Source organism: Babylonia areolata, chromosome 18 (genome assembly GCF_041734735.1).
Source record: "Babylonia areolata isolate BAREFJ2019XMU chromosome 18, ASM4173473v1, whole genome shotgun sequence".
Taxonomy (NCBI): domain Eukaryota; kingdom Metazoa; phylum Mollusca; class Gastropoda; order Neogastropoda; family Buccinidae; genus Babylonia; species Babylonia areolata.
In genome coordinates, this window is record NC_134893.1 from 69,002,262 (window position 1) to 69,016,173 (window position 13,912).

A 13,912-nucleotide genomic window follows, 5' to 3' on the forward strand; every position below is an offset into this window, starting at 1 on the left:
TCTGCAGGTAAACGCGTCATGTCTGTGGGTGACGCGTGTCTTGTGTCTAATGTGTTGGCGTCTTTAATGTGTCATGTGGGGAGGGGCCGTGGGGGCCGTGGGGTGGTAGCGTGTCATATCTTTGATTTGTTGTGTCTGTAGGTAATGTGTATCTTGTGTCTAATGTGTTGATGTCTGAAATGTGTCATGTGGAGGTGTGTGGGGGTGAGTAACATGTCATATCTTTAACGTGTCGTATCTGTAGGTAATGTGTCATGTGTCTAATGTGTTGGTGTCTGTAATGTGTCATGTAGGGTTTGTGTGTGTGTGTGTAACATGTCATATCTGTAGGTAATATGGCGTGTGTCTTATGTATTAGTGTCTGGAATGTGTCGTGTGGGAGGGGAGGGGGGGGGGGGTCTGTGTAACATGTCCTATCTTTAATATGTTGTATCTGTAGGTAACGTGTCGTGTGTCTTATGTGTTGGTGTCTGTGATGTGTCATGTAGGGTTTGTGTGTGTGTGTGTGTGTGTGTGTAACATGTTATGTCTTTAATGTGTCATATCTGTAGGTAATGTGTCATGTGTGTAATGTGTTGTGTTTAGGTAACGTGTTGTGTCTGTAACATATCATGTCTGTGTCTGCTGTGTGTCGTCTCTGTTATATTTCATGTCTGTAATATGTCATCTGAGTCTGCAGTTTGTTGTCTCTGTAGCGTGTTTTCTCTGTAATGTGTTATGTCTGTGATATGTCATACATGTAGCACATCATGTCTGTAATGTGTTGTGTCTGTAATGTGTCATGTCTGTGTCTGTAATGTGTCATGTCTGTAGCACATCATGTCTGTAATGTGTTGTGTCTAGGTGACATGTCATGTCCATAACGTGTTGTGACTGTAGGTAATGTGTTTGTGAGAGTGTGTGTGTGTGTGTGTGTGTGCAACGTGTCATGCCTGTAACATGTCATGTCTGCAGTGTGTCATTTCTGTTGGTAATGTGTCATGTATATAGGTAATTTGTTGTGTCTGTAATGTCTCGTGTCTGTAATGTGTTGTGTTTTGTAGGTAATGTGTTGTGACAGTACATAATGTGTTGTGACTGAATGTGTTTTGCCTGTAACGTGTTGTGACTGTAGGTAATATATTCCGGCTGTATTGTGTTTTGCCTTTAACGTGTTGTGTCTATAGATAACATGTTGTGTCTGTAGGTAATGTGTTGTGACTTCAATGTGCTTTTGCCTGTAACATGTGTCATGTATTTTATGTGTTGTGTCTGTACGGAATATGTTGTCTGTAAAATGTTTTGTCTTCAGTATGTTGTGTCTGTAGGTAATGTGTTGTGTCTGCAACGTGTCATGTCCGTAACATGTTGTGTCTGTATGAAATGTATTGTCTGTAATGTATCTTGTCTGTAGTGTGCTGTATCTGCAGGAAATATGCTTTGTCCATAATGTGTTTCATGTCTGTAGTGTGTTGTGTCTGTAGGTAATGTGTTGTGTCTGCAACGTGTCATGTCCGTAACATGTTGTGTCTGTATGAAATGTATTGTCTGTAATGTATCTTGTCTGTAGTGTGCTGTATCTGCAGGAAATATGCTGTGTCCGTAATGTGTTTCATGTCTGTAGTGTGTTGTGTCTGTAAAGTGTGTCATGTCAGTAGTGTGTTGTGTTTGTAAAGTGTGTCATGTCTGTTGTGTGTCGTGTCTGTAATGTGTTGTGTCTGTAGGTAACGTGTTGCATCGGTTACGTATCATGTCTGTTGGTAATGTGTCACGTCTGAAGGTTATGTCTTATCGCATGTCAAGTCTACACATATTGCGTCACGTCCTTTACATGTCATGTGTGTCGATGTGAACGATAGTCAGTCTTGTTCAATGGTGACCATCAGAGCAGCAGAGGAGGTAACTGCTGTCCCAATTATAGTGGAGAATGTCTTGCCCAAGTTGCATCCCCACTCTATGGGCCAAGAGGGTTTTCAGGACAGTCGGCATTGGGGGTGGTTCCCAAAGGCCAACTAGCCCCCCGAGGCTGCTGCGCTAAGAGCCAGTGCAATTTTGCCTCCTGGTTTGAGAGTCCTAATCCTTCACAAAAGACTAAGCTGTGATTGAATTCCTGTTGCAATAGAGAAACCATTGATAATACAGCTCTCACTTTGCTGTTGTGGCTGTGTCGGTAATGGGGAGTGTCTGGAGCACATAGTGTGTCTGTAGTGTGTAATGTCTGTAATATGTCGAGTGTGTGGGTAATGTGTTGACTGTTTATTCTGAATGATTATCGCTGTGTTTGTGTTGTGCTGTGGGTGATCACCATAGTGTTTTCTGTTGTGTGTTTCAGAGAGCGAGAACACGTGTGTGCGCAGGTTCCAAGAAAATAATCCCAAGTCTTAGTGAGATGTCTTTGTTTATCTGTTGTATTGTGTGTTGTGTTGTATGTGTGTGTGTGTGTACGTGTGTTTGTATGTGTGTTTGTGTGTGTGTGCGTGTGTGTGTGTACGTGCATGCATGTGTATGTGTGTGTGTGTGTGTGTGTGTGTGTGTGTGTGCATGCCCATGTTGTTCACTGTAGCCTAGCCAACAGTTTGTTTTTTTTTCATCATTTGTCATGAAAAATTGGACTCCCCTGTATGCGGTCAGCAGGGACTTGTGGAGAATGGTTGTCTGCCGTACCAAGAGAAACTCCAGGACTTCACAGATTCACTGAGGTACTCTTTTGGCAACTGAAAGAGCAAGTTTTTTTTTTTTGCCAGTGGTGTGTTTTGTATGCATGTTTCTCAAACGTAGATTTTATGTGACACTTGCACGTGCCTGTGGCACATGCACACAAACATACACAGACACAGACACACACAGACACACAGACACACATACACACACACACACACACACACTTATTCCTCTCTCTCTCTCTCTATCTCTGTCTCTCACTCACTCTCTTTCTCTCTCACTCTCACATTTTTGACAATTAATGGTTTTTTATCACATTGTCTATTTTTTTTATTGTGTTTATTCATTTGTTCATTTTATATTTGTTTGTTCTAGTTCATTGTCTTTTTTTTGGTGACATTAACGGCTTTGGTTTTGATACAAAATTTTAGCCAGAGGGTCACATTGTATGTTCAACTTTAACAGGCCAACTGAATTTTTTGTTAACATTGACTGCTTTGGTTTTGATACAGAATTTTAGCCAGAGGATCACATTGCATATACAGGTTTAACAGGCCAACTGAATTTTTTTGTGACGTTTGTTTGCCGCTTTGCTTTTGATGCAGGTCTTTAGCCTGAGGGTCACAAACACATACCTGTAGAAACTGAGCAGGTTGACTGAATTTGAATTTTTGTAAAATACATTGACCACTTTGGGTTTATTGATACGGAACTTTACAAATCTTTTTGTGCAGTCTGGTTTTCTTTTGTATTGTGTTCTGTTGATGTTGTTATTGTTGTTGATTTTGCTTGGCTTGTTTTACTTTAAAAATTTTTTTTTTTATTGGGAGGAAGTGGTTTGTGGTGTGGGAGTGGGATAGGGGGTGTTGGGGGGTTGGGGTGGGGGTGTGGGGCAGTGACTCGGGAAGGAGGGGGGTGGTGGGGAGGATGAGACAGGTGAGAAAACCGGAATGGGGGGGGTGGGGGTCATGATTTTATCAGACAGCCGGGGTTAACGATAACGATGACTTAACTCTCTTATTCACTAAGGCTTCCTGTGTGGAGTATGGACCATCCACCCAACTCGGCTGTTCTTTCTGCATCCCTCCAGGCTGGACCCTAGCCTTTTTAGCTCCGCTTCAGTGTCCCGTCTTTCAGCTGTTCTTGGGCCGTCCTCTCTTCCTTCTCCCCTGGAGGGGGTGTGGGGGGGTTCCAGGTCAGGGCCTGGCGTGTAGTGCAGGCTGGTGATGACAGAATTGGTTAGGCATTAGACTTCTGACCCAGTGTTCCACCAGCGATCAGGGCTCAATGATCCGGTGTTGCGTGCGTCTTTGGGAAAGTCGCGGTACTCTGATTTTCTTTCACTCTACCGTCCAGGTGTGAATGGGTTACCTGAATTCTGTTGGGGAAGGTTCAGACAGTGGCAGGAGAGGAGCGGGTCGCCCCTGGGGGTCTTTCAGTGCTGTGCTGTAGTACACAGCGGGTGTGAGTTCGCTACCTCAATGGTCATAGGATGCTATGGTACTCTTGACCTGTGACATTTTTAACGACGAAGAAAGGGTTGACGCGTGGATCGTCGGCTTGATATCAGTACTAACCAGTGAAAGTTGTCGCTGAAAGTTGAACTTCGTAGACACACAGCGGATGTGAATTCACTGCTTGGGTGGTCGTAGCATGCTATGGGACCTTTGACCCTTAACCTTTTTAATTAATGATGAAGAAAAGGTTGACGTGTGGATCGTCGGCTTGATATCAGTACTAACCAGTGAAAGTTGTCGCTGAAAGTTGAACTTCGTAGACACACAGCGGATGTGAATTCACTGCTTGGGTGGTCGTAGCATGCTATAGGACCTTTGACCTTTAACCTTTTTAATTAATGATGAAGAAAAGGTTGACGTGTGGATCGTCGGCTTGATATCAGTACTAACCAGTGAAAGTTGTCGCTGAAAGTTGAACTTCGTAGACACACAGCGGATGTGAATTCACTGCTTGGGTGGTCGTAGCATGCTATGGGACCTTTGACCCTTAACCTTTTTAATTAATGATGAAGAAAAGGTTTGACTTTTGGATCGTCTGCTTGATCCTTTCTAATGGGTGAAAGTCATGACTAAGAGTCGAAATTTGTGTCTGGAGGGAAAAGGATAAGGAGGATTTGTTCAATATGCAATGAAAACAATAACTATTTTCTACATCAGTGAGAATCAGAATGTCAGCCTTTTTGAAAAAAAAACAAACAAAAAAAAAAACACCAATAAAACTCATAATTTTTTTTTGTTTTCCCAAACTGAATTAGTGTTGTTGTTGTTTTTTTTACTTTGAATTTGAATAGTAGCATTTTTTTTAATGTAGTCTAAAACAGCCCTCTCCTCTCCTCCCAACCCTCTTTCCTCCCAGAATGAGAAACAAATAAAAACATTATGAAGAATAAATAAAAACATGCAGGCACACACACACGTGCACACACACACACACACACACACACACATACACGTGCACACACACATGCACACACACACACACACACACACACACACACACACACACATGCACACACACATGCACACACACACACATTAAAATGAGAAAGAAAATCATTGAAGAAAGACGAAACAAATTTAAACGATTACCATTGACCCAAACATTCAAGCAGGGTGGCAGAAACAAATCATGCAGTTGTTAGCAATTCATATTATTGTATACCATTTGATGGACACTCTTGCTATATATATATATATATATATATATATCTCAAACTTGAAGAAGTCTGTGATAGTACTTTTCTTTGCAAGCCTACCATGGTGGTGCATTCGTTCACATTTTTCTGACAGTCACTTTTTTATGCACGTGCTATGTCTGAAGCATGTTGTCACTGACTGGACCAAGGAAACTGAGGAGGTATTGATCTGCAGTAGTTTTGAACTTGCCATCTCGGTATGTGTCAAAAATGAATTTGGTCGCTTTTTTTATTTATTTAAATTTTTTTTTTTTAGATTGATTTTTTTTTGTTTTATATTTTTGGTTCAATTTATTGTCTGTCATGGTGCTTGTGTATCATTTAATTCCTTTTTTTTTTTTTTTTATCCCACCTTCATGCATTTATGATTTTTTTTCAGGGGGTAAGTTTTTGAATTCCAGATTTGTGCAATACTTTATATGTAATGGAATATGATTATACTTCCTTTTATTCCTTTGGTATGTGTGTGTCATTATACAAAAGCGTGGCGTTTCCATTTTCGGGTTATGTGGATGTCGTTTGGGGACTGGTGGAAAGAGAAGGAAATTAACTCTTTCGCTGCCATAGGCGACTGTAGTCGACCACAGTTCACTGCCATAGGTGACTTTCGTCAATATCAAGGGGTTAAAAGGACCATTTATCACATTGTAACAAAGCTCAACAGCTGCAGCCAGTTTCCCTGGCAGTAGAATAATGTCCAACATATGCCCCCTGACCAAGTTTGAAGTGAACAAGCCCACTGTTTTTTTTTTCAGCGTAAACCTGTTTGTGTGACTGAGAGCAGTTGAATCTAATATACTGGGCGGTGGGGAGTGTTTTTCACACAGAAACTTGGTGGTGAAAGGGTTAAAGAAATCCATTTGTGTGTGTGTGGTTTTTTTTTGGTTTTTTTTTTATCACACAGAAACTTGGCAGTGAATGAGTTAAGGAAATCCATTTGTGTGCGTATGTATTATTATTATTTTTTAATCACACAGAAACTTGGCAGTGAATGAGTTAAGGAAATCCATTTGTGTGCGTATGTGTTATTATTATTATTTTTTTTTATCACACAGAAACTTGGTGGTAAAAGGGTTAAGGAAATCCATTTGTGTGTGTGTGTGTGTGTGTGTGTGTGTGTGTGTGTATGTATTGTTTTTCTTTTTTTTTTATTCAAAATTTTGTAACATATCACTGGAAGTACAGTGACAGAATTGGTCAGGTACCAGACTTCTGATCCAGTGTTCACCAGTGATCAGGGTTTGAGGCCCCGTTCTCGGCATCGGTGTTTGTGTTTCCATGGGAAGGGCGGTGGGCTCTTGGCTCCATGTTTTTTTTTTTTTTTTTTTTTTTTTCCACACTCCTCCCAGTTGTGAATGGGTAACCTGGCTCACTTCTGTTTGTTGGGAATTATATATATATATATATATATATATTATTTTATTTTTTTATTTTAAATTTATTTATTTATTTATTTTTTATTAATATCATTTATTTATTTATTTGTTTTGTTATTTTTTACTTTATTTATTTTATTTTTATTTTTATTTATTTTATTTTATTATTTTTTTTATTTAAAAAAAAAATAATTGATTGATTTTTTTTAATTTTTAAAATTTTTTTATATATATATTTTTTTCCTCAAGGCCTGACTAAGCGCGTTGGGTTATGCTGCTGGTCAGGCATCTGCTTGGCAGATGTGGTGTAGCGTATATGGATTTGTCACCGAATGCAGTGACGCCTCCTTGAGCTACTGATACTGATACTGATACTGGGAAAAATTATAAGCAGAGGAGGAAGAGAAGAACTGGGCCCTTACAGTTCCCATGTCAAGCCTTAGACATGGTGAAACATGAATAGCTGCCGTGAGACCAGATGCTACCATACTGCCAAAAAAGCGTAAGACGAGACAGAGCGTAAACCTGACAAGATGGCGTGGAGAGCCTTGGCCAAAGGAATGATTCAGCGCTTATAGCTTTTAGAGGCGTTTGATTGGCTGAGAGCGGACCGGGCAAGACGGCTCGTCTTTTCACTGTTAGCCGTGCGAAATTTGGCCAAGCAGAGCAAACTGATAGGCCTAGTTTGCATCAGTGTGACATGGTAAGTATATGTATCACCAAACATGGAGTATAATACAAACTCCTCCTTTATCTGCCCCTGGTGGCTGCATAAAAGGCCATGGGACCTATTCTTTTTTTTTCTTTTCTTTTTTTTTATTAACTTTTAAGCATATGTTACATGTCTTATTGGTTCAATCATGATGAATAGAGATGTTTGCTTGAAAAGTGGAGACAATCTGATTGATCAGTGTGTGTTCTATGACAGGGGTTATAAATTTCTCCGGAAAATGTGTTTTTGACATTTAAAATTTTTTTTTTACATGTTTGGAATTGTTGATGTTGATGTTGAACGGGGACTCAGGCGTGTGTTTATTCTGTGTCTCCTCTCCTTCCTTCCTTCCTTTTTGTCCAAAAATCACTCACTCACTCACTCATTCCCTCGACCGCTGGGGTCGTTGGGGGGGGACATGAGGAAGATGTCGTAGCTCGCCACGCCGTTCTGTTGGCAGCTGTCGTGAGGAGATCTGGCATCGTCATTTTGGTCCATTCCTTGACGTTGTCGGACCAGCTCTTTCTCTGCCGCCCCCGTCTGCGCCCTCCCTCTACAGTCCCTTGCAGGATGGTTTTGGAGAGGGTGTTATGTCTTATGACGTGACCAAACCATGCCATCTTCTGTCGTTTAACAGTCGCCAGCAGTGGTTCTTGGGGCCCAACAAGGTTCCAGAAATAAACCCCAACAAAACAAAAAGATACCCTCAAAAGCGGAGTATGGCTGCCTTCATGGCGGGGGGAAAAACGGTCGTACACTTAAAAAGCCCACTCATGTACATACGAGTGAACATGGGAGTTACAACCCACAAAGGAAGAAGAAGAAAACAAAGGCTAACAAACAAACAAACAAAAAAAAACCAAACATAAAATGTGGTTTAGATTAATCAGATTGTGGGTGTGTGTACTTGTGCTTGTATATATTTTGCACGCATATGCACTGGATGATCTTGAAATGCGTTGGAAATGTGCAATATTTCTTATCTATGATAAATGAAACATATTTTTTGAGATGTATAATTGTTCGCACTGAATAATTCTGATGGGTTTCTCTACCTGTGTATGTGATCTTTATAGAATGTGTTCTTAGCAACAAATGTTTTGCACATGACCACACAACTTTCAGCTGGGTATGAATGCAAGTATTATGAGAAATCAGATTGCTAGTGTTGCACAATTGGGTGAAATAATGATCCAAATGACATTTATTTTGTTTCCCAGAAAGAGAATCTTCTTTGTGCCATCTCTGTGTATTACTATGCTAAAACTCAGAGGTCTTTGTTATTTGATGGTTGTGTGTTTCCATTGTTTTTTTTTTTTTGTTGTTTTTTTTTAGAATCTGCACTATGTGTACATATGCATATGATGGGTGTGTATTCAACAAATATGTTTGTACATGTGTTCATGAGCATGGCAAATAAGCTTAAGTTTGTGTGTGTGTGTATATATATATATATATATATATATATATGTGTGTGTGTGTGTGTGTGTGTGTGTGTGTGTGTGTTTTGGGGTAGGTGGGTGTGGATGTGGGTGTTTATTTGTGTGAGTTTAATGACTATATTAGGATGTTTGCACATACTGTTATAGTTATGATAGGTAATGTAATAAATGTTCAAATCACACACACACACATAAAAAACCCCAACAAAATAATAATAATAATAAAAAAAAAAACCCAACAACATTTATACATTTGGAATTTCAACATAATTTTTATCATCATCATGTGCGTTGTCCATTCTCTACACATCATGGTTCTCTCATTCACAACAAATGCAACTACGAAGGCAGGCAACAGCAGAGTGGTTAAAGTATCAGACTTTCAGTCTGAAGGGCATGGGTTTGAACCCAGGTCGCAGCACCTGGTGGTTTAAGGGTAGAGATTTCTCCAGTCTCCAGGGTCAGCAGACCTGCTGGTGCCTGAACCTCCTCCCAGTGTGTTTCCATGCTGAAGATGTTTCAGCTTCAGTTTCAGTTTCAGTTTCCCAAGGAGGCGTCACTGCGTGTGGACAAATCCATATACGCTAAGGCACACCCATGTCACAGCTAACATCAGTTCGCTGAATCCCACCCTGGTCTCAGCTAACATCAATTCACTGAATCCCACCCTGGTCACAGCTAACATCAATTCACAAATCCCACCCTGGTCACAGCTAACATCAATTCACAAACCCCACCCTGGTCACAGCTAACATCAATTCACTGAATCCCACCCTGATCACAGCTAACATCAATTCACAAACCCCACCCTGGTCACAGCTAACATCAATTCACTGAATCCCACCCTGGTCACAGCTAACATCAATTCACTGAATCCCACCCTGGTCACAGCTAACATCAATTCACTGAATCCCACCCTGGTCACAGCTAACATCAATTCACTGAATCCCACCCTGGTCACAGCTAACATCAATTCGCTGAATCCCACCCTGGTCACAGTTAACATGAATTCACTGCCCCATTCGCTGTAATAAAAAGCTGTTGGGATTGTCAACGACTTGTAACCTCCCCTCCCCCACCACACCCCACCCCTTTTTTTTTTTTTTTTTTTTTTTTTGACAAGCACAATAGCCGAGTGGTTTAAGCTTCGGACTATAAATCTGCTGGTCCCAGGTTTGAATCTCGGTAACGGCGCCAGGTGGGTAAAGGGTGGAGATTTTTTTTCCAGTTCTCCCAGGTCAACGTGTATGCAGACCTGCTTAATTGTGCCTGAACCCCTTTTGTGTGTATACACAAGCAGAAGATCAAATACGCACGTTAAAGATCCATGTAATTCATGTCAGCGTTCAGTGTGTTATGGAAACAAGGACATACCCAGCATGCACATCCCAGAAAACGGGAGTATGGCTGCCTACATGGCGGGGTAAAAACGGTCATACACACGTAAAAGCCCACTCATGTACATACGAGTGAATGTGGGATTTGCAGCCCATGAATGAAGCAGAAGAAGAAGAAGAAGAGTGAACATTAATTCACTGACCCAGTGGCTGCAAAAGGCAGTATGGGATCTTTGACAACTTGTAACACTCCCCCCCCCCCCCCGCCCCCCCAATCCCCCTCCTTCCCCGTCCATCCCTTTTTTAAAACAAAAAAAATTGTATCTTAATCTTGTCCTATTCCATTTCTCAGTGTGAACTTTGGGGTTGGTTTCCTCATTGTAATAATGTGGTGCCACCTGTCATGATAATGTTGAACTGCACTATATTATTGTTGTAATGTTTGAAACGATTGTTTAGAATTATATCGTGTTTGTGTTGTGTTGCATTGCATGGTGCTGTGTTGTTGGTGTGTTTTTTTTTTGTTTGTTTTTTTTGTTTTTGTTTGTGTGTGTGTGTTGTGTTGTTTCTGTATGATTTTGTATGTTTGAAATGAATGTTTGAAATTATATTGTGTTGCATTGCATCATGCAGTGTGTTTATTTTATTTTATTTGTGTGTGTGTGTGTGTTGTATTGTTTCTGTATGATTTTGTATGTTTAAAATGATTGTTTGAAATTATATTGTGTTGTATTGTGTTGCATTGCATCATGCTGTCTTTATTATGGTTTTTTTTGTTTTGTTGTTGTTGTGTTGTATTGTTTTTCTATGATATTGTAGTCTCCGTCTGTTTGCCTGCCTTTGTGTTGTATACGTTTTTCAGGGAAAACTCTGTTGTTGCCATGTATAGGGTCTTTTATTCACACAAAGTGCGTGCTTCATCGTCATCATGTGTGAGCGTCAGAGAGCTTTGAAAAACAATCATTTCTTGTGCCCTTTTGTTTGGGGCGGGGGGTTATATTGGGCACCAGACTAACACCACAATTGTTGATTCCAGAAATGTAACCAAGCTATGAAAGCGTCTTAATTGTACAGTCACGTCTGTTCCATTATATTGGGCACCAGACTAACACCACAATTGTTGATTCCAGAAATGTAACCAAGCTATGAAAGCATCTTAATTGTACAGTCACGTCTGTTCCAAACCACTTTAGCAACATCATAATTATATCATTTTTATCTCAGCAAAGTTTTGTATACAAATGAAATGAAATTAAATTAAATAGAACGAAACATATTTTCCCACAAGTTCACAGCTCTTCACAGATTGTGATAGAATGTGCACTAGGACACAGTCCTGCTGAGAATAGACCGCTGGATAGTTAATTTCCGTGCTTACATGACTTATGGATGGGCGCGTCACATGATCTGTGCTCTCTAAGTTGATTGGCTCTCAGAAGTTTCGAGCAACAAAGGCGATCGAGAGAGGCAGAACGTGCGAAACAGCAGGGGTTTTTTTTTTTTGTGTGTGTGTGTGTGTTCCTTTTTTTTCTTTTTTTAATATTATTTTTTGCTCCTTTTTGTGTGTACATACGACGGCACTTCATTGACCAGAGTTTGGTTGTAGCAATGGAGGCTGTCAACTGAAAAAATGGAGGATAGCACATGTTTGCTGCTTTTGTCTAACGCCGATCGCCTTTGACATTGCTCGAATTTCGAGTAAAAGTTAGATGCGCATGCGCAAGATTCAAGATGGCCGCAGAACTCTCCAGCGGAAGGAGACCTGAAAGGGTTTGGGGAGGAGTAGGGGGGGGGGGAAGAGGGGAGTTAGAGTTGTCTATCCTGACAGGCGCAAAACAGCCGAGTGGTTAGAACATGTAACTTAACATGCGAGGATTTTCTGTTCGATCCCCCGCATCGGTGGGGCCTGCGACGGGCGCAACAGCCGAGTGGTTAAAGCGTTGGACTGTCAATCTGAGGGTCCCAGGTTCGAATCACGGTGACGGCGCCTGGTGGGTAAAGGGTGGAGATTTTTCCTCTCTCCCAGGTCAACATATGTGCAGACCTGCTAGTGCCTGAACCCCCTTCGTGTGTATATGCAAGCAGAAGATCAAATACGCACGTTAAAGATCCTGTAATCCATGTCAGCGTTCGGTGGGTTATGGAAACAAGAACATACCCATCATGCACACCCCCGAAAACGGAGTATGGCTGCCTACATGGCGGGGTAAAAACGGTCATACACGTAAAAGCCCACTCGTGTGCATACGAGTGAACGCAGAAGAAGAAGGTGGGGCCTGCATGGTGATTCGTTCCTCACCTCACCTCACCTCAGGCCCATAACTAAGTAGTCGTTGGGGGAAGCCTGAGGACCGCAGACGCAACCTTCCTTCTCCATCTGTCTCTGTCAGCAGCCGCCGGCAGCAGCTAGGACCTGAAAGGGCCAACACCTGTGTCTGTTTACCGTAGCGTCGCACACTGACATGTTTATAACTCATAATTCTTTTCATTTCAAGCTTCGTATTGCGTTTCTGATCTCCTCCTTCAGTATGGGAGGACAATAGTTGTCACGTTCAGCTGACAGTGGATGGGTTCAGGGTGAAGATTTTAACCATCTCCCAGGTCAACATATAATTATGCAGACCTGTGTCTGTTTACCGTAGCATCGCACACTGACATGTTTATAACTCATAATTCTTTTCATTGATTCGAACTGTTCGCTATTTTTATTTTTATTATTTTTATTTATTTTATTTTATTATCTTTGATAACTTGAATGTTCTTTGATATAAAATCAAAGCTGGGTATTTTTGAATCACACATTTTTGATAAAAGAAAAAAAAGTGTGAATGATCAAATGCAGTTTTAGTGTGTGTGTGTGTGTGTATGTCAAGATTCTATTATTATATCTTATCGATAACATTTTGCTTGTTTGTATTGTTGTTTGAAAAAAAAGGTCACACATGAATGATGAATTATGATCCCTATTTTTGTGTATGCGGAACGATAGATAATAACGAAGGTATGAGTATTTGTCTTTTGTATGAGTTTATACAACAGATGTATTAATTGTGGCACATATAACTCGATATGGTTGAGTTACAAATGTGGAACAATCGATACTGATACTGATACTGATACTGAACAATCATCCGTTTTGGAATAACGAGTTAAATAAATGATAATGAAGGGAATGGTGATGTATGGAACAGGAAATACCTGAACGATGTGTGATGTTGTGTCGTTTAGAAAATGAGCTGCCATTTTGTTCGTACACAAGCAGTTAACTGGATTAAGTCTACGTGACAGAATCCGTTAGTCGTTGGACTTATGATCCAGTGTTCACCAGTGATCAGGGTTCGAGGCCCCTGTACATTCAAAATCAAGTTCAGATTCAAAAACACTTTATTAATCCACATGGAAATTAACGTGTGCAATCACGTACAGGCTCGTTGTAGGCACCAACATAACAATGAACAAACTGCACCATAAAATTACACTGAAACCAAGTCAGATAAGAACTCACAGTAGCTGATGATAGACAAAAACAACCCCCTCTCCCCCACGCCCCCCCACGCCCTCCCCATCCCTCCCCCACCCCCCAAACACACATATACATGCGCGCACATTAAGGCAATAAAGCACTGCACAACAATGTATACAACCCCCCCCAAAAAAAACAACAAAAAAAACAAAAAACAAAAACAAACAAC